This window comes from Paroedura picta, chromosome 2, assembly GCF_049243985.1.
Source record: "Paroedura picta isolate Pp20150507F chromosome 2, Ppicta_v3.0, whole genome shotgun sequence".
NCBI classification, from domain to species: domain Eukaryota; kingdom Metazoa; phylum Chordata; class Lepidosauria; order Squamata; family Gekkonidae; genus Paroedura; species Paroedura picta.
Window position 1 is genome coordinate 49,012,431 of NC_135370.1, and position 19,680 is coordinate 49,032,110.

At 44.7% G+C, this 19,680-nt stretch overlaps 1 long non-coding RNA gene across 1 annotated transcript in view; it reads left to right on the forward strand.

Moving 5' to 3' along the window:
* LOC143828657 (uncharacterized) overlaps positions 1-18,378 on the forward strand; it is a 63,220-nt gene extending 44,842 nt beyond the window's left edge. Inside the window, exons 3-4 of the long non-coding RNA XR_013227805.1 lie at positions 16,252-16,420; positions 18,241-18,378. This is a non-coding gene — a long non-coding RNA (uncharacterized LOC143828657). The remainder of the gene's footprint in view (positions 1-16,251; positions 16,421-18,240) is intronic.
* Positions 18,379-19,680: the final 1,302 nt, after the last annotated feature.

The window sequence follows — 19,680 nt, forward strand, 5'->3', positions numbered from 1 at the left end:
TCTCAGACCAATCACTCTCCCAGCCTAACCTACCTCATAGGGTTACTGTGGAAATACAGAAGAAGGAAAGAACAATGTTGTACGCACTTTTTTGTCCCACTGGGGAGAAAAGCATGGCATAAGCTTGGTGTGGTGGTTAGGAGTGCGGACTTCTAATCTGGCATGCCGGGTTCGATTCTGTGCTCCCCCACATGCAGCCAACTGGGTGACCTTGGGCTCGCCACGGCACTGATAAATCTGTTCTGACCGAGCAGCGATATCAGGGCTCTCAGCCTCACCCACCTCACAGGGGAGAGAAAAGGGAAGGCGACCTTAAGCCACTTTGAGCCTCCTTCGGGTAGAGAAAAGCGGCATACAAGAACTAATTCTTCTTCTTCTAAATAGGTTTAGGCCACCAAATGAAACAACCTCTGGGTCAAAGCCACTGGGGTTGCTCTAATCTAACAATCTAACAATAACAACAACAGTCGTTTGACAGCATAGTTTGACTACTAAAATGTTATTTACCCAGTAATATGCCATAGGCACAAATGATGCTGTACAAGCAAGATCACAATAATATCCTTATGGATAGAAGAATTAATTGATAATGACTGTGGCTGAAAAATAATCAAAAGTTTCTACTAGCTGAAATTTATCTTTCTCTGAGTTCCTTAAAATAGGTTAAAGTAGAAGAAACAATATAAAAAGATGGAGAGCCTTCAGATGCTATAAAATCTGGAACTTTTCTATCTGGTTCTCAATCAGGTTTTACCTCCGTATTCAAAAAGAATATCATTTCAGCAACTTCCAGGGAACACAATAATAGGTAATGCTATCGACTTAGTGCACAATTTTGTATCCATTTATAGGAGACGCTGCATTTCTGCAGCCATCATTCTCTCTCTTCATCCTTCAATCACAGAGGAAATTAGGGAAACTTCTTCTGTCAAAATGATTCAAATAAAATGATAGGCCATCTGAAAGTGGAATTTGCAGAAATGTGATCTGTTAGCTATGCTCTTTTGATGATTTTGCTATGTTTTCCGAAGAAGCTTTTTTATAAACGTATGCCTGGAAATTTAAGAACTCAGAAATTATAACACTCTTAATTAAAAGTGCAGTGACACTCTTCTTAGCCTATTGAAATAAATGGATTTTGGAGGGTTTAACTCTGTTTAGGATTGCACAGTTAATTCATTGTCTATTGCGCTTTCAAAATTGTGCAGTTTTCATGTACATTTAATGTCATATGGAATTCTGAAGACAGAAAAGCCTGATAGAAAGTGCTTACAAAAATGGACTGGAGTAAACAGAGTAAAGCCAAAAAGAACCAGACCGAATAATCAACTGTATACTTCAGGATTATCCTTAATTACATAGACACACCAACCATGCATACTCAGAAATGAAGACCATATTTGATCAAAGTCATATTTGTTCAATATTCATTTTGTAGGTCAATTTCCATCCCTCTCAAACAGTGTAATTAACCCCCCTCAAAACAAAAATCCTGTACTTTAAAGATCATTTTCCTGTCAGTTCCAAGGTAACACAAACAGTCCCAATGAAGATGGAGACAGAGAAATTAAAAAATGTTTCTACTAAACATAGGAAATTAGGGGGGATTATGAAGCAAAAGAATTTGTTTGAAATAGAGCTCAAGAGTTATGCAATGAGGTGGTCCCCAACCGCTGGGCAGCTGCCTGGTGCTGGGCCACGAAGGCCCCAGCCCCGCCCCCCGCAGTGAGAAACTTCCCAGGCCGCAAGTTTTCGGCCCAGCAAGTTTCTTTTTGTGAGGGGGGGGAGGGAAGCAGGGCCGCTGGCGCAAATTCACATGTGCGGAAGGTCCGTGTTTGCGTCATGCGCAGCCGCAAATGCACATGCGCGGAAGTGCCGTGCATGCACGTTTGCGGCCGTGCATGGTGCAAACGTGTATGCACGGCATGCGCGGCCGCCGGATGGCCCCTACACACACTGTTCCGCAGCCTTAGAAAGGTTGCGGACCACTGATGTAATGGACTTAAGTACATCTGTCTTTTCAAGAAGGGGACAACTTTTCCTGTTGCATGCATGCATATTTATGCACAAATAAATAAATAAATAAAATTTTGTTTTCCTGGTATGTTTTCTTGGGTCTACTAGACACCTCCCCCCGTTTAAGATTTTCAAAAATTCCCAGATCTGAATACCCTACTGGCATTGGAATCTTGAATTGTTTGGTAACATTGAAAATTTTACAGGTTCAATAGATCTGAACCAAAAAATACCGGCTAAAAAATATTTCACACCCCTATTTAGTTCCTTTCTTGGGGGTTTACATTTCTGCATGGTTATTTCAAGTGGCTGCATTTGGCTGCAGTGAGCATGGGCATAAATGCATGTGCATGAACACTCAGATACATAGACACTTCTCACACTGGAGATGGAGGGTTATATTATGATCCCCGAGACACCAATGTTTTTATATAATATCTTCAACACTGTATTTTTAAATCAGTAGAGGACTGGCTGTTACAGCATACATTAATATGACAAACAATTAACTGTACCCAGCATTTAGCATTGTGAACAGGGGCAGGGGAAACTGGGCAGTGATATATGTATGTGAATAGGCACATTACAAGTACATCTCCATTTCCATCTGTGAAATCCTGGTTCAGCAACTAACTATTGTACAATCAAAGATAAAACCATATGAACCTGTCATAGCTTTTATGGAGCATCAGTTGTACAAGATAACAAAAGCAGAACCACAGTGCAGAGGTTATCTAATTCTCAACTATGTTTATTCTTAGTTGGTTCTGCACTGGAGGCTCAGAGCCAGACTGCATGCTGGAGCCGGGACAGGTTGCCCTGCCTCTTCCTGCTCCTGCACAGTGGAGCATTTGGCCTCGTCTGCCCTGGATTTGTGCTCCCACATGGGAGCCGAGCCACTGAAGTTCCCAGTGCACAAATAGTCCAAGCAGTCAGAAGTTCTCTCAGCCCAACCTCCCTCAGAGAGTGTGTGCTATGGGGAGAGGTAGGGAAGGTGACTGTAAGCCGTTTTGAGACTCCTTTGTGCAGTGAAAAACAGGGTATAAAAACAAACTCTTCTTTTCCCCTCCCTGTTGTAATACATCACAGAGCAACATTATTTCTAACTCAGTTAATGTGATTTTCCAAAACAGAACTGTTTTTCACAACTGTGAATGAAATATGGGCATTCGTTGCACACTCCCATTGCTTGGCTCTGACCTGCTGACTATGCTTCTCTCTTTTTTTCTAGTAATTAAACAGAAAATAAGTGAATAAACACATATGAAAATACAAATAACCTCCCCAGTATCGCGGATGTCTGCAGTTCAAATACCAGCTTGGAACTGGGAGGTAAAAATACTGCAAGTTCTCAGGGCAAATTAGCAGCAATATCAACAAAAACCCTATGAAAAAGCTTCTGTTTGCCGATTGATTGACTATAATAGCAGCAATAAGCCATGCTAAGATGGAGGGAAAAGCCAAAGCCCATTCTGTTAGTGACAGAAAAGAAACAAGCAAACAATTCCAGACCATTTCTCAGAAGACAATATAACAGTGATTCCCATTTTAGGACTCGTACAAAGCCATTGGATGTTCAGTACAGAGTCTAATCCATCATTTTCTTTCCTTTAGCAAAAAAGTGTGGTCACACACACACACACACACATACACACACACCTAATTCAGAAATTAGAAATGATATCACAAAGCTCTCCATTCTTTCCTTTTTAGATAGAAAGAACTCATTTTCCAACAAGGAGGAAAAAGCAATCCAGAAAGGAACAGACACTCTTCTAGCATTCTGACCCAGAACAATCAGTTCAAGTGCAGGAACTGCACCTAGCTCTGTGATACAGTTCATGTTTTTCATGTACAAATCCTTACAGGCAGTCCCAACATCTCCAGTTCAAAGATCCCAGAGAGCAAAGACTTAGAAAGCCTCTCCCTGGGAGTTGTTGCCACTCAGAGCCATTGCTACTACATCTGATGGCCTAATGATTTATACTTTCGAATCACCTTAGACATGCCCATCAGTCCCTGTCATTTGTCCCCTGCTTTTGTGCAGTCTGAGGGGACTTAGTGAAGAATTAAGCCTTTTTTGTTTGAGACATATATTTCCAGAGGCAGAAAGTCAGTTAGCTACACCAAGAGCCAGTTTGGTGTAGTGGTTAGGAGTGCGGACTTCTAATCTGGCGAGCCGGGTTTGAATCTGCCCTCCTGCACATGCATCCAGCTGGGTGACCTTGGGTTTGCCACAGCACTGATAAAACTGCTCTGACCAAGCAGGAATATTTCAGCCTCACCTACCTCACAGGGTGTCTGTTGTCGGGAGAGGAAAGGGAAGGCGATTGTAAGCTGCTTTGAGACTCCTTCAGTAGAGAAAAGCAGCATATAAGAACCAACTCTTCTTCTGCTTCTGCTTCTTCTTCTTCTTCAAAAGACTTTTGGTTAAAAGATTGAAATTTAAATAGGATGACATCTTGACTGCAAGTGAAATTATGAAATTTCATAGTTGCTGGATGAGTTTGCTGCTTTGTATCACAATCTGGAAAAACAAGGGCAAGGCCAATGCTGAAAACCAAGAATTGCCCATGTGATTTGCACCATAAAAGTCTTCTTTAGAAGAATCTGCATGTATAATGCAACTAGAAATAAAGCCCGCTATGCTGTAAATACAGCAGGCGCTAGCTGCGGGAGCGTGGGGGTCCGGGCGGCTGTGTGCCCGGGTGTGGGTGCTGCCGTAGTGGCCGGTCCCGTTGGGGACCCCCTCCCCTTTCCCCCGGCTACACTCCCCGTGGGCAGGCTCTCTGGGTGTGGCGGTGGTTCTCAGTGCTTGTCACCAGTGCTGCAGGCAGTCCAGGGGGGCCAGGTGTGTGGCGGGGCGACAGCAGGTGGAAGGAGGTCAGGGCGGAAGCGCGGACACGTGTGGTGGGGCGAGGCCCCTGAGGCCTAGGTGTGGCGCTAGCAGCGGAGCGGCATTGGCGGGCGTGGCCTCCACTCGTGGACAGCAGGGCGACGAGGCCTGGGGGTGACGTGGGCGGCAGCGGGACGGCACGTGGAAGGCCGCAATGTGTGGTTGTGGCCGCCATTGTGGCGGCAGCCATGCGGGCCTCGTGGCCTGGCCACGGCGTTGGCGGCGACCGCAGGGGACAGGCGACAAAGCGGGCAAACTGGCAAACTGTAAGTTTGGGCTGAGAGAAGGCTTCGGGGGCCCCCCAAGGGATGGTCGGGGTGGGAAGGGTGCAGGCGGCAGCAGCCGGGGAGGCACAGCGGGGGTAGTGGCGAGGTCCCTGGGTGGTCAAGGGCTGTCGCTGGGCAGAGGGAAAGCAGCTTTCCCTGAGTCCAGGGACGTGGGGTGACCCTCCTCCCCGGCGGCCATCCTGGTCCTTGCCCGAAGTCCGCGGGTGACTCACCTTCTGGAGGGCGCAGCAGCGAGGATGGCGGCTCGGGAAGACTGGAGAGTCGGCGGCCCGCTGTTCGGGAGACGGGCCAAATAGCTAATGGGGAGGCGCGCTTTGCACGCCTCCCAATTGGCCACTTAGCCCTGGAGTGCCACTCTGAGGAGGCTTCGTGGCTCCTGATTCATTCCTCCGAGTTTTTATCCCGGACAGCACCCGCCCACTCTCCTCACACTGAGCCCTTACCCTTTTATTTAATACCACGGAGCGGTTTAAAGATAATAACATTAGAAGAAGAAGAAGAAGAGTTGGTTCTTATATGCCGCTTTTCCCTACCCGAAGGAGGCTCAAAGCGGCTTACAATCGCCTTCCCATTCCTCTCCCCACAACAGACACCCTGTGGGGTGGGTGAGGCTGAGAGAGCACTGATATCTCTGCTCGGTCAGAACAGCTTTATCAGTGCCGTGGCGAGCCCAAGGTCACCCAGCTGGTTGCATGTGGGGGAGCGCAGAATCGAACCTGGCATGCCAGATTAGAAGTCCGCACTCCTAACCACTACACCAAACTGGCTCTTACTGAGTTGATGTGATTACAATTAATGTCACACAATATATATTTTATATTTAAAATATTTTTTTAATTCCATCCTCTAATATACTGCAAAAGCATATAATTTTGATTTCAAGTAAGTAACTCTCTGCAACCCCCCCAAAAAGATAAGAACTTTCAACACTCAGCCAGCTGCAGCCTAGAAATAAAAAGTCTTTTTTTTATCTCAATAAACTTACCAACTTGTTTGTCTTCCAACAACTCAGCAAAAAAAGGTAAAAGGTTGGCAAGTATACTAGAGGAGCTTACTGTATCCTAAAATACAGCTGAAGTAATCTCTCCTCCTTTTTTATAAAAACTCATGCAATTCCAAGGACATATTTAACCCTTTAGGTGTCAGTGTGTGTAACCTGACAATCCATTCAGCTTCTTTCCGTAGCAATAACCTTTCGTTTCTACAGGGTAATTTCTGTACAGCCCAAAATATGAAATCAGATGGACAATGCTTATTTTCAAAAAAGTATTAAGCCAATGGAACACTGGTTCTTTTCAATTTAATATTAATTTTATGTTTTGAAATACATATTCTTAGATTTCTAGTTGTTTTTACAGGGATATTGGATGATATATATCACCTATGTATTACATGTTGTAAAATCCTTTAGAATATTTTTTTTCCTATCTAAAGGATTGATAAGGTAATTTATATTGTTTATTAACTTACAACTGTTGCAATTTCTACAGACAAGATATTCTTGAGGAGGATGAGTGCCAGGTAGAGCTGATTGTTTACTCACACAATCTTGTGTGCTACTCTGAACTAAATGTTCCCTGAAATACTTTGTTCTTCTAAACGCAATCACTAGCTAAATTGTACTTAAAGATGGATACATGTCTTTTAAAAGGAGGAGGGTGGAGAATAGGAACCCACGGCAGAAGCAAAGCCAAGCCCCAGATTCGCTGGCACACAGACGATGAGCCCAACAAGCACAACCCAGCCCCAGAGACTTGATCAAAAAAGGAGGGGGTGTATAAATGCAGGTTGTCTTCAAAGGAATCCAGTGCCAAGGCCCCACTGCTCAATATATGCAGAAAAGCTGGGTGCCAAAGGCAGCAGACATGCAGTCTGAAAGCTCTGCCCATGAGGCTGGGAGTTCAATCCCAGCAGCCGGCTCAAGGTTGCTTCCATCCTTCCGAGGTCGGTAAAATGAGTACCCAGCTTGCTGGGGGGTAAACGGTAGTGACTGGGGAAGGCACTGGCAAACCACCCCGTATTGAGTCTGCCATGAAAACGCCGGAGGGCGTCACCCCAAGGGTCAGACATGACCCGGTGCTTGCACTGGGGAGACCTTTACCTTTATAATGGAAGGTCTGTAATTGGCAGCCAGCAGTGCCTGTAAAGCTCTGAATGGTCCCCACCATTGCCTGAACGTTTGCTCCATCAATGCCAGGTTTTCTGGGAAATTGTATTTATTTGATTTTTAGGTCACCCCTCCTTGCACAGCAGGCCTGGGGTCGATTACATCAGAGTTTATACATAGTTAAACTATAAAAACACAGTTTAAAACAATTAAATAACTAATAAATTCTACATATAAGTGTAACACTCTTACAAATAAGTTAATAGGGTTGTTCATTGTTAAGATCGAATATTTCGCTTGATGGGGAAAGAGAGCGGAGGGCGGGGAGCAATCTGATGTTCTGCTTGCTTGTTTTGGCCTCAACCATACGCCTGGTGGAAGAGTGCCATTTTACAAGCCCTTTGGAACTTTGGTACTTCCAAAAGGGCTCAGATCTCTATTGGCAGTTCATTCCAACAGGCTATAATTCTTTGGGGCCAGGGATCACCAACAGATTGGAATTAGTGAAGTGCAGCACTCTTCTGGGGGGGATATACTTGGAGAGGCTGTCCCTTAGATATACAGTCCGCAGTCCACATAAGGCCTTGAAGGTCAAAACGAACACCTTGAGTTACCCAGAACTCAGTTGGCAGCCTATGCAGTTGCTGGAGGGCAGGTCAATTGTGGGCCCTCTGTAGGGTCCTAGTGTTCTGTACCAGCTGTATTTTCTGGATCATAGTCAAGTCCCGTATAGGCCGAGTTACAGAAGTCCAGTCTGGGGATGACTGCCTTATGGATCACTGTGGCCAGGTGTTCCAGAGCCAGATAGGGTGCTAGTAATTTCGCTTGGCGTAGGTGAAAAAATGCCTGCCACACTACTATAGTGATATGCATCTCTATTATAAGGAAAGATGTTGAGGATCACTCCCAGATTCCTGACAGGCTTAGTAGTCACACTTCTTCTGAGCCCTTCCTTCCCAGTTATAGGACCTCTTTCTTCATGGGATTCAGCTTTAGGCAACTCTGCTGGAGCCATTCCACCTGAATCCTAGCCAGGATTCTGGACCATGATGTAGTGGTTCCAACAAAGCCACCTGAAGCTCATCCCCTTGAAGACAAGAGGTCCTCTGACTTGATAGGAAATTATCAGAAGAGGAGGCATGTCTCCCCTGTCTGGACAGCGTACAGTTGGAAGCAGTACACACCATGATCTTTGACGCATCCCTTACTATGGAGGTGCAGATCAATAAGGTAGCTTGACAGGTATTTTTTCATCTTTGGCAGACGAAGCTACTAGAACCCTATCTGGCCCAAGAAACCTAAGCCACAGTGATTCACGTGACGGTCACCTACAGATTAGACTTTTGTAACTCACTCTATGTAGGTCTACCCTTGACCTGGAAACTGCAGCTGGTCCAGAATGCAGAAGCTTGGGTCCTTTCAAGGACCCTGTTAAGGGCACATATTCAATCAGTCATCCGGCAGCTGCACTGGTTACCAATTGAATTCTGGATCAAGGTTAAGGTATTGCTCCATTCCCAGGAAAGAATGTTTTCACTGAGATCAGGGCCTCACTGAGTATAAATCAAGGCACTCCTGTATCATAACACAGTGAACATAGACAATGCACATCTTTACCATGCAGTAGCTAGGTACAAAATTCTGCGGATGTAATCAGACATAGTTATGAAAATGACAATCCAATTCCAAATCCTTCTTTGCTGCAAAATAAATGGAAAATAATATGAGCTCTTCAGGAGCCGAGTTTCCAGCTGATTTGGCTGAAGTATGTATATGTCCATGACTACACTCATATACAGGATTTATATATGCATGTATGGTTTTCTCATTGAATGTGCATAGATCTGGCAGACCTTGGTGTAAACTGCACAGAGCTTTTATTCCAGCCCCAGATCGATTCAGTCCCTGCCCTCTACACAGAATGCGATTTCCGTTTGGATTCGGGGCAATTTAAATTTTCCTTCTGCAGCAAGAAGGATTGATCCGGAGTGACCCTACCTTTATTGTGCGATATCTTAGAGTGCTTTTAAGCCTGAATATATTATAAAATCGCATTGTTTTGAATCAGGGCTCTCCTCCGTGGTAGAGGACCCATGATTGGCTACAGGTGATCATGTGACAAGCCTGCCTTAAAGTAGAAGCCCCTAATTTCTCTCAACTTCTGTCGGCCTTGGATTTTCTTTTGTGTGTTCTTCGCCCCCCCCCCACACACACCTTCAAGAAAAGAAAGAATTTTTTCCTCCCTCCTCTAACTTCTTTGATCCTCTCCTCCCCTTCAAGAAAACAAATAAAGAGTCTCCATTTCCCTCCCCCCCTCTTCTGAGCCTTCCTAACCACGTGCAGAAGAATTTCCTGTTTCAATGGGGAGGGGGGGAGAGGAAGACCCGAGTTCAAAGCGATCTGAATTCAACAGGATTGACAATGGAATAAACAAAGTAAGTGCAGACTCTGCCCTTGTCACCACAAGACCACTGTCTTCCATGTATATCCATTCTCTCATTTCAGAACATCTGAAAGTAGGGTTGTGCACAATCTGGAAAAAACAATGCTCTGCCCTTTAACAGTCAATGGCATATAGTTTGCCAGGTGATATTTACCCCCATGCCTTGAAAAGCTCCAGGTGCCCGTTTCTGTACATGAAGCCCCTCTTAAAGGTGGCAAGACATTTCTTCTCTGGTTGTTGGCACCCTATCTGAAGGGAATTCGAGACGTGCATCTCAAGAACATGAATACTTGTCCATCCAAAAATGCACCACCGTTTTTACATATACAAGTGAGATAAATCACACAGCAGTGATCCTCAAACACATTTCACTGCAGGAGCTTATAGCTCTGAAAGCAAAGAAAGAGCTTTAGAAAAAGGTTAGAAATGGTTTATCAGTTGTAAACACTTGCTGTCCTTCCAGCAGCAGGGTCCGTTTTCTATATTAATGCACAGCAGGAGTTTTCAGATCTTTTTGAATGTAGGCAATATCTTATAAGGAACATACTTCCATTCATAATTATATGAAACCACTTCTCTTCATGTGGCATTTCTGAAACAGACTGTTGTTTGGGTGCAGGGAGAGCAGCAGCAGCAGCGTTTTCTTCTTCTGGATCAGGGGTATTCAATCTGTGGTCCTCCAGATGTTCATGGACTACAATTCCCATGAGCCCCTGCCAGCAAACGCTGGCAGGGTCTCATGGGAATTGTAGTCCATGAACATCTGGAGGACCACAGGTTGACTACCCCTGTTCTGGATCATTTTACATCACCAGTAAGCAGGGTTATCTGCACTCCACTACTATTCCCACTACTGCTTGAGACAACACCTAATTAAGCCTCAGGAGCCCCTGTTTCTTTGGCCATCACATTGTGCCAACTCATGGCCCCGTGTGGAAGGCAGAGTCCCAGTGTGATGGCTTCCAGGGAGGGTTTAATTAAAGTACAGTTGAACCTCCAGAGCATTTGTATGCCCCTTCTTTGTGGTTGCCACAGAACATTCTAGGCTCCCAGATGAGGTTCTGTCTTCCTTCCCTCACACCACCCGGAACAAAACACATGAAAACAAATTATATGGCTCGATGTCAGTGCGCATAGGCTGATACATGGCTCTTCCTACACCTACCAAATATTTTTATCCCATTTGTCATATTTTTATCCAACTCTTCCTCCACAGGAATCTAGGCCTTCTTCATGGTTCACCCACCCCTCTTTATCTTCATAACAACCCTGTGAGGTAGATAGAGAGTGAGAGAGAGAGAGATTGTCCAATTGTCACAATTTCCCCCTTCAGTCCCCTAAATAAGAAGGGTTGTAACATTTATAACTAATACCAGCAGGGCCGTGCTTATTCCCCCAGACCCACAAGACAATCTGGAGCATCTGGAATTGTGTCCCTCTAATCAGCTGTTCCGGGCAGATAAGGATTAGAATCATAGAATCATGAAGTTGGAAGGGACCTCCAGAGTCACCTCATCCATCCTGCCCTCCCCGGCACAATGCAGGAAACTCACAACTACCTGCCCACCCACAGTGGCTCCAATTCCATGGCCAGGTGGTGCCCCCCCCCCAAGAAAACCAGAATCCCTTGACAAATCCCAAAATCTACTAAAAGCAATAAAACAACACAATGCAAAATTAGAAGGAAATCCTTGCAACAAAAAAGTACCAGCTAAATCTTTAAAACCCTGGTTTGTGGGGAAGAAGCTAGTTTATCCAGGTACTTCCATCAGGCATCCAAGCTTAAGGCTTCTGGAACTCAGCAGCTATAGATTGTGTTCTTCTTCAGTGGGTTAGGAAGTGGGGGAAGGGCTGTGGACAAAAGGAGGCTCTTCTTCATGACATCCAAATGCAATCAGCATGGCCAATAATGGCAGAGTAGGGAAAGAGGTATCCCACTTGGTCATAAAGACTCTAGCTCTGTATCCACTCATATTTAACTTCTGTACAATATTGGCAAGTTTAACTTTTGAATCATGAGCTGAAGTTACCCTGGTGATTACTTAACAGTATTTGCAGATATCATTATTTCCAATCTCCTTTGGAATATATATTTTTTGAAATGAGTCGGAAAGCTGAATAACAACACTTGGGGGCCTAGTTTTGTTGCCAGTGCATGTCTGAAGCTGCCATTACAATTAACAGGAAAGAGCTGTCAGCATCAGGGGAAGGGGGGAAGGTAAAATTGCAAACTAATAGTGTTAAAGAGAAAATTGAGAGTTGCCTGATCATCCACCCACCCCATACACATACAAACACACACACACACACATACACACAAGTTCTGACATGCATGAAACGGGAAATTCCTAAAATTACCAATCAATTTAAATCCTACTTTGTTTATTTATTCGATTTATCAACTGCCCCTCTTCATCCAGGCTCAGAGCAGTGTCCACCATATATATTTCTGCAACAGTGGTAAAATCAGAATATAAAAACTATAATAATAAATCATATTAAAAACTCCATCCTATTGCTCCTTCTCAGTATATAAGGGTGGCAGGTGTTCAGGGGCAGGGAATGTGCAATTTGCCTGTGTATCCTAGCCGCAGTTGTATGCCTGGTGGAAAAGCACCATCTGATTGTTCCATGAGGGCCCGTATCTCCACCAGCAGCATATTCCAAAAAGGCCCTGGCCCTGGCCCTGATTGAGGCCAGCCACACTTCTTTAGGGTCAGAGGCCACCAGCATATTTACATTTTAAAATCTTTCATCTGGGGGTATATTCAAGTGGGTAGCCGTGTTGGACTGAAGCAGCACTAGTCTGAGGAAGAGTGCTTAAACTCGAAAGCTCACGCCTTCAATAAATCTTTGTTGGTCTTAAAGGTGCCACTGGACTCTGATTTTGTTTTGTTGGGGGTATATTGGGAGAGTGTTCCCTTAGATTTGCAGGGCCCAGACCACACAAGACCTTAAAGGTTAAAAACAGCACCTTGAATTTGACCTGGAATTCAACCAGCAAGCAATGCAGCTGCTGGAGGACTGGTCAAATATGTGTCCTCCACAATGTCCCCCGTGGTGTCTTTAGAGGTCATCTGAAGGTGAGGTCTTAATTAGAGGTCTCCCATGCTAGAGGAGGGTTTTGTTGCTGCTGCTGTTATTTCATACGTGGCACAGGTGAGAGACCAGCACATGACTGTTCAGTGCCATTTTAAAAAGGTCTGTTTCTCTCTGTTTACCTTTACTGGCATTGCAGCAAGCAGTATGTGCCCAACAGGGCTTGCAAAACTCACACTGCCCTGTCCAGTTGATAACTTCTGCTTATTGTAGACGTGGCAATCAGCCAACACTGTGAGCATTATAGCTACTGAGTTTGAACCTTCATTCTACATATATAAACATAGCCACTGGATGTGAGGGGTTATATTGACTTTCAAATGCTTAGAAATCTGTTCAGGCCAGTAGGCTCACCTGACTGTCAGCTCTTCATGTAGGTGGAAGGCACAGGGGGATATGGTCGAGGACAAATCCCCTACCTGATTGGTCCTCTAGAGGGTGAGTGACCTCCCCGTGGACCAATTAGGGAGTTGGATGAGTCCCCTGCCTGATTGGTTCCCTGGGGAGCAACTGATGTACTTGAGAGCCAATCAGGTAGCACATGCATTGGGCACACACAACCGGGCATTATTATGTGGAGAGATAATGCATCCCTATTTTATTCTTTATCAAGGCTACAGCCATAAACTTTCAAAAACAATTAAGTGATATATACTTTAAAAACCAGAAATTAAAAAGCATGGAGGGTGCAACGAGACAGATACTTTAAGGCTAACAAAATACTGGCAAAAGGAAAACTACAGAAAGTTGAGTCATCTGTCTTGAGCAAAGAGCATAGTACTTAGTTGGGCCTGAGTGGAACAAAAGATTTACTAGCTAACACCTTCACTAGAATTTTCACATCTAGAGATTACACAAGTCAGACACTAGACTGTATCTCTTTTTTGGGTAGCGGGGAGACAGGATGGACTCCCAAAAGAGACTATAAATTCTCAGGACATCTTGAGGAAGTCTTTTTTCAGTTACTCTGCTTGCCAAGCAATCTTTGACATTGGGATTCCATCTTGTCGACATGTCAAGAAACAATGTAGAGAAGCCCTGAAACTAGAGAATCCAGGCAATGAAAAACTTCTAAACTGGGGGGCTTTACACACCGGGATCTTTATAGCAAATTGGTCACTGAATGAAAAATCGCCATTTAAAATAGTGGAATTCGTCGTTATGCATACCTGCCTTTGTAGTGGAATCCAGTTGCGTTTTGTAGCGTTTCCCACAGGCTTCCGGTCTCGGCAGAAATCGCTAGAAAGGAAGCGCTATTGCCAAGCTCGTCCCGCCCCTGGCCGTCAAGCAGCCAATGGGCAGCCGTTAGCATGCTCCCAAACAGCCCCTTTCCCTTTAAGAAAGGTTTTTAAAAAAAAAAAAAAACAGACCCATAGCAACGAATCTGGGTAGATTCGTTGCAACGGAGAGACCCATCCAGCTGCCTAATGTGTTTGAGCTGTCGTTTGATCGTATGATCGTTGCCACGCTGCCTCGAGTGAAAAAAAAAATCCCCCCTCCCTCTCTCACGGGCCCGATTTTCGGCTGAATGAATGTGTAAAAATTAATGGGAAAATACATCAGCAAACGGGCTTTTCTGTGGTTTGTGCTTAGTGACTAAAGGGGAGGGACTGAAGCCAGGGAAGCCTCTAAACAGAAAGAGGCTCGCTGGTGCGTTTATCCCCGCTCGCTCGGAGAAAAAAAATGGCGAACGCTTCGCCGGAAGATCAGAGAAGAGAGCCAGGGGGAGGGAGTTTGTAGAAACCGCAACAATGTTAACGCACAGGTCTTTTTCGCTAGTGTTGCAGATTGGTTGCAGGAGTGTATCGCTTTCCGGAGGGTGAATCCACTTTTGGAGATTTCCCTGAAAGCGCTACAAGGAAGCGCATTTTGCAGATTGGTTTCAGGTGTGTGGCAGATTGTCGACGACGTTGTGCAAAACAGCAAATCAGTAGCGTTTTCAATTGGCAACCATTGTGCTATTTTGAAGGCGTGCAAAAAGCCCCTGGGTATCCTCCATTGTCTTCTTGACTGAAAGGACAAGCTTTATTAAATTGTTCCGGGGATTTCACACCCTCAAATGGGCTATTCTTTCCAGTATTCTAATGAAGAGGAACTCTACGTTCCATATTCAGACGTCACAAACCCTGCAGTGCCACTGTAAGCCAAGTTGCAGTCTTCCAAGTTCACTGGAATTGTTGGGCAAGTAACTCAGTTTAGAACGGCACTGTTAGGTTCACAACCAGGATCAATTGGGAGGACTGGCAAATACTCCGGAAGATAGAGACAGAGTTCAACGAGATCTGAACACAATGGAAAAATGGGCAAATTCTGCATATGGGTCAGAAAAATGAAAAGCATGCCTACTGGATGGGGGATACTCTTCTAGGTAACACTGTGTGTGAACGAGACCTTGGGGTACTTGTGGATTGTAAACTAAACATGAGCAGGCAGTGTGATGCAGCGGTAAAAAAGTCAAATGCCATTTTGGGCTGTATCAACAGGGGCATCACATCAAAATCACAAGATGTCATAGTCCCATTGTATACGGCACTGGTCAGACCACACTTGGAGTACTGTGTGCAGTTCTGGAGGCCTCACTTCAAGAAGGACGTAGATAAAATTGAAAGGGTACAGAGGAGAGCGACGAGGATAATCTGGGGCCAAGGGACCAAGCCCTATGAAGATAGGTTGAGGGACTTGGGAATGTTCAGCCTGGCGAAAAGGAGGTTGAGAGGGAACATGATAGCCCTCTTTAAGTATTTGAAAGGTTGTCACTTGGAGGAGGGCAGGATGCTGTTTCTGTTGGCTCCAGAGGAGGGGACACGCAGTAATGGGTTTAAACTTCAAGTACAACGATATAGGCTAGATATCAGGAAAAAAAATTTCACAGTCAGAGTAGTTCAGCAGTGGAATAGGCTGCCTAAGGAGGTGGTGAGCTCCCCCTCACTGGCAGTCTTCAAGCAAAGGTTGGATACACACTTTTCTTGGATGCTTTAGGATGCTTAGGGCTAATCCTGCGTTGAGCAGGGGGTTGGACTAGATGGCCTGTATGGCCCCTTCCAACTCTATGATTCTATGATTCTATCCTTCTGTGTCTCTGCCCTACTGACCCACAGGCACCTGTTTTGAGATCAGCTTCCCTCCAAGTCAAGGGCTAAATGGAGTATTGACAAAATATTGGTCTTTGTTTTGTGCCCGTTACATTCAAAGAGCTGCATGGTTAACATTCTTCTCACAACAATGATGTTTGAATAAGTTCCGTGGTACATCGAGAGCAGTAGCAGCACCAGCTAGAACTGAACATACAGATGCCGTGGGATGCTGCAAATCAATATAACTCTGTTGATTGATTAAATATGACTGACTTGTTTACACACCCTATTCCTACAGAAGCCATTGAGTTACCATGTTTATTCAACAGGAAACACCTCAAGTGGCTAATTCTGAACAGAATCAGTGACAGAATTAAGGAACATGTCCCTATAGAGCAAGCATGTCATATCAACGTTCATTGCGGCAGGGTATCAAAAGTGTCTTAAGACATCAGGCGTTTTCATTGATCTGACTGCCACCTACGACGTAGTCTGGAGGTATGGTCTGCTGTACAGGTTTTTACAACTATCCTCTATAGAACATTATTTAGACTCCTAAATAACATGCTGGGTGATAGGACTTTCCAAGTTATCACAGGTCAGTCAATTAGCAAGCAGAAGAAAGTGAATGACAACTTCAAGGGGTAAAATGATGCTGATATTAGTGAAGAGAAACATATAAAGGAGGGGGGATAATTGTAGGATTGGATCCAACAGTTATTTCTATGTATGGAAGACATTCCTGTCCATGCAGCATCACTTCCTTGCCTCCCCCTGATGCATTGCAGTCCAAAATGCCCCCAGAAATGCTGCTCCTGAAGGACAGGGGAATCCCAGACACTCAGGTCTGCAGCAGGAGGGGAAACTGATGAAAATCACCTTGCCTCCTTTTCTCTATGGAAATCCTCCAGTGGATACAACCCACTGTGCAGCTGAACAGGTTCCACTAATATTAGAGGGTTCACAATTCATTTAAAGTATTTGCTTGTTGTTGCTTTGTTGTATTATTGCAGTAAGAGTTTAATAACAGGTTTTTCCAAGGGATTGTCGGATTTGTTTTTTGGTCTCGGGGGTCCAAAATATCTGAGGCAAGAGATAGGCATTTGGAAGTGGTTTGCCATTGCCTGACTCCATGTTCTGGCCCTGGTATTGCTTGCTTGCTGGTCTCCCATCCACATACCGGCCAGAGCTGATCCTGTTTAGCAGCTGATCTGATGAGATCAGGTTAGCCTGGGGTATCCAAGTCTCTACACATGGATAAAACTGAAATACTTAAAGAAATGCAGAGACTGGCCGAGAAGTCTATCCAATCCAGAGACTGAACAAGAGGTCTACTCCTCAGTCTGAATGAGAGGTCCATCTAATGCAGCTTAAAAGAGGGCTATTCCGTTACTACAGTCCACCTATGCCCCTGCAACTTCCTCTTGCCTTATTTGATAACCCATCAATTTCTATGAAACCATACTACTATTGCAGCGCCATGGCAGGAGATACAAAGGCCATACAACAGAGCAAAAGCTACAAGCCTGCAGGAAAAGGCAACTCTCCTTCACTTTGTTTTTCTAAGAGCGTCTGGTTTGTTCACTTCCCTGACTTCTGATTTATCACAAGAATGCTAAGCAGAGATTGTGCTCCCTGGAAACTCCATTATTCAGGGAGAGGAAGAGGCAGGCAAGCATGAAGGAGCAAAGAACAAGAAAGGTATAGGGTGGTGAATGTTTATCAAGAAAAGTATTGCCTGACAATAGAAGAGTGCTACTAATGAGAACAACTTGGCTATTATCTGTTTCGATTACTCTCTGCCTGCCAAAAGTAAATTAATACACAAGGCTCTAGGCATGCTAAAACATGGATCAGAGTCCACAAATACTTCTTAGATAGTGGCCCAGCAGATTAAAGAAACAATCCAGTGTTATTTTACACTTGGTTCTATTTCTTATTCAGGTGATGAACTTGTGTCTGGACTGCATCATTTCAGACAGCATGCAGCAGGGCTCAGGTGTTTGAATGTTGTTTCATACAAAAACAAAATCCCTGCACATAAAACACTAAATAACAGGAAGAAGGTTTCTAGCCTACCATCCTCCCTGAAATGCTTATTTTCTGCTGGTAGGAATGTCCTTTGTTTAAAGAAGGAACATTCAAATGCATGAACTTACACTTGAAATCTAAAATGATTCAGCCCCTGCTTGGGTTTACAACAGTTTACGTCCTCAGTCAAACCCTCCGGACTGGTAATTACTTGGACAATGATCGACAGCCTTAAGCAATATGTGTCATTTCCTAAAGATGAGTAATTGCAATTTCTAACTTCGCAGGTATCCAAAGGGGCAGAGAGTCTTATCTATGTCTGACACTCCATGACAGGAATATGGTGCAAGCGAATGTCAAGGACGGTCAATGGCTGATTGATGGTTCTGCTAAAGGTTATATCCCGGAACCAGTTCAGAAATAAACTGCTGTATACATTTTGTGAAATATTCTAGAAGAATTATGTTCTTGAATTATATATCTATAGTACCCATTACTCAAAAAGCGGATGGAAAATGCTAGGGAAAATAATCTGTTAATGCCTTGCAAGAGGGGCTAGTTTCTCTTCATCACATGCCTGGATGCTTTCATTACTTTCACAATGAAGCCTGAACCTCGAAAAGCACAAGATCTCTCCTGGTGAGTAAGCCAGTAAGCAGTTCCAGTCACAAAAACATTCACAAGACTTGCAGCAGCCAATTTGGTGTAGTGGTTAGGAGTGCGGACTTCTAATCTGACATGCCAGGTTCGATTCTGCGCTCCCCCACATGCAACCAGCTGGGTGACCTTGGGCTCGTCACGGCGCTGATAAAACGGGCAGTGATATCAGCGCTCTCTCAGCCTCACCCACCCCATAGGGTGTCTGTTGTGGGGAGAGGAATGGGAAGGCGACTGTAAGCCGCTTTGAGCCTCTTTCGGGTAGGGAAAAGCGGCATATAAGAACCAACTCTTCTTCTCTTCTTCTAGTTTGGCTGAATGGAAATCTCTCCTCCCTAATTTTTTGGGGTTTGTTTATAATTCTTTCCCAGCAGGGAAGCTGTGTGATGTTCTATGGACAGCAGGCAGGGAAAGGAAGAGAGAAAGGTGAGAGGCCTAATAGGTTTGATAGGACAATCTGAAGATTTCAATATAAAAGATGAAGGATTGCATCATACACCAAGTTTTGATATTTATTATAAATATATAATCTGCCCTGCCATCTCATATCATCTTTCCTATTGGGACACACAGAGACCCTAGGCAAGTCCATATTTACGTTTTCCTACAGCCCATATAGTAGGCATCTAGCTAAAATAGACAGAGATGTGTGCAAAGTTGCAACAGTGATCCATGCAACAGTTACCTCCAGGTTAAAAGGTAAAGGTATCCCCTGTGCAAGCACCAGGTCATGTCTGACCCTTGGGGTGACGCCCTCCAGTGTTTTCATGGCAGACTCAATACGGGGTGGTTTGCCAGTGCCTTCCCCAGTCATTACCGTTTACCCCCCAGCAAGCTGGGTACTCATTGTATCAACCTCGGAAGGATGGAAGGCTGAGTCAACCTTGAGCCGGCTGCTGGGATTGAACTCCCAGCCTCATGGGCAGAGCTTTCAGACTGCATGACTGCTGCCTTACCACTCTGCGCCACAAGAGGCTCCTACCTCCAGGTTAGACTAATGTAAATTGCTCTGTGCAGGCCTACCCTTGACCCTGATCCAGAAATTGCAACTGGTCCAGATAACAGTGACG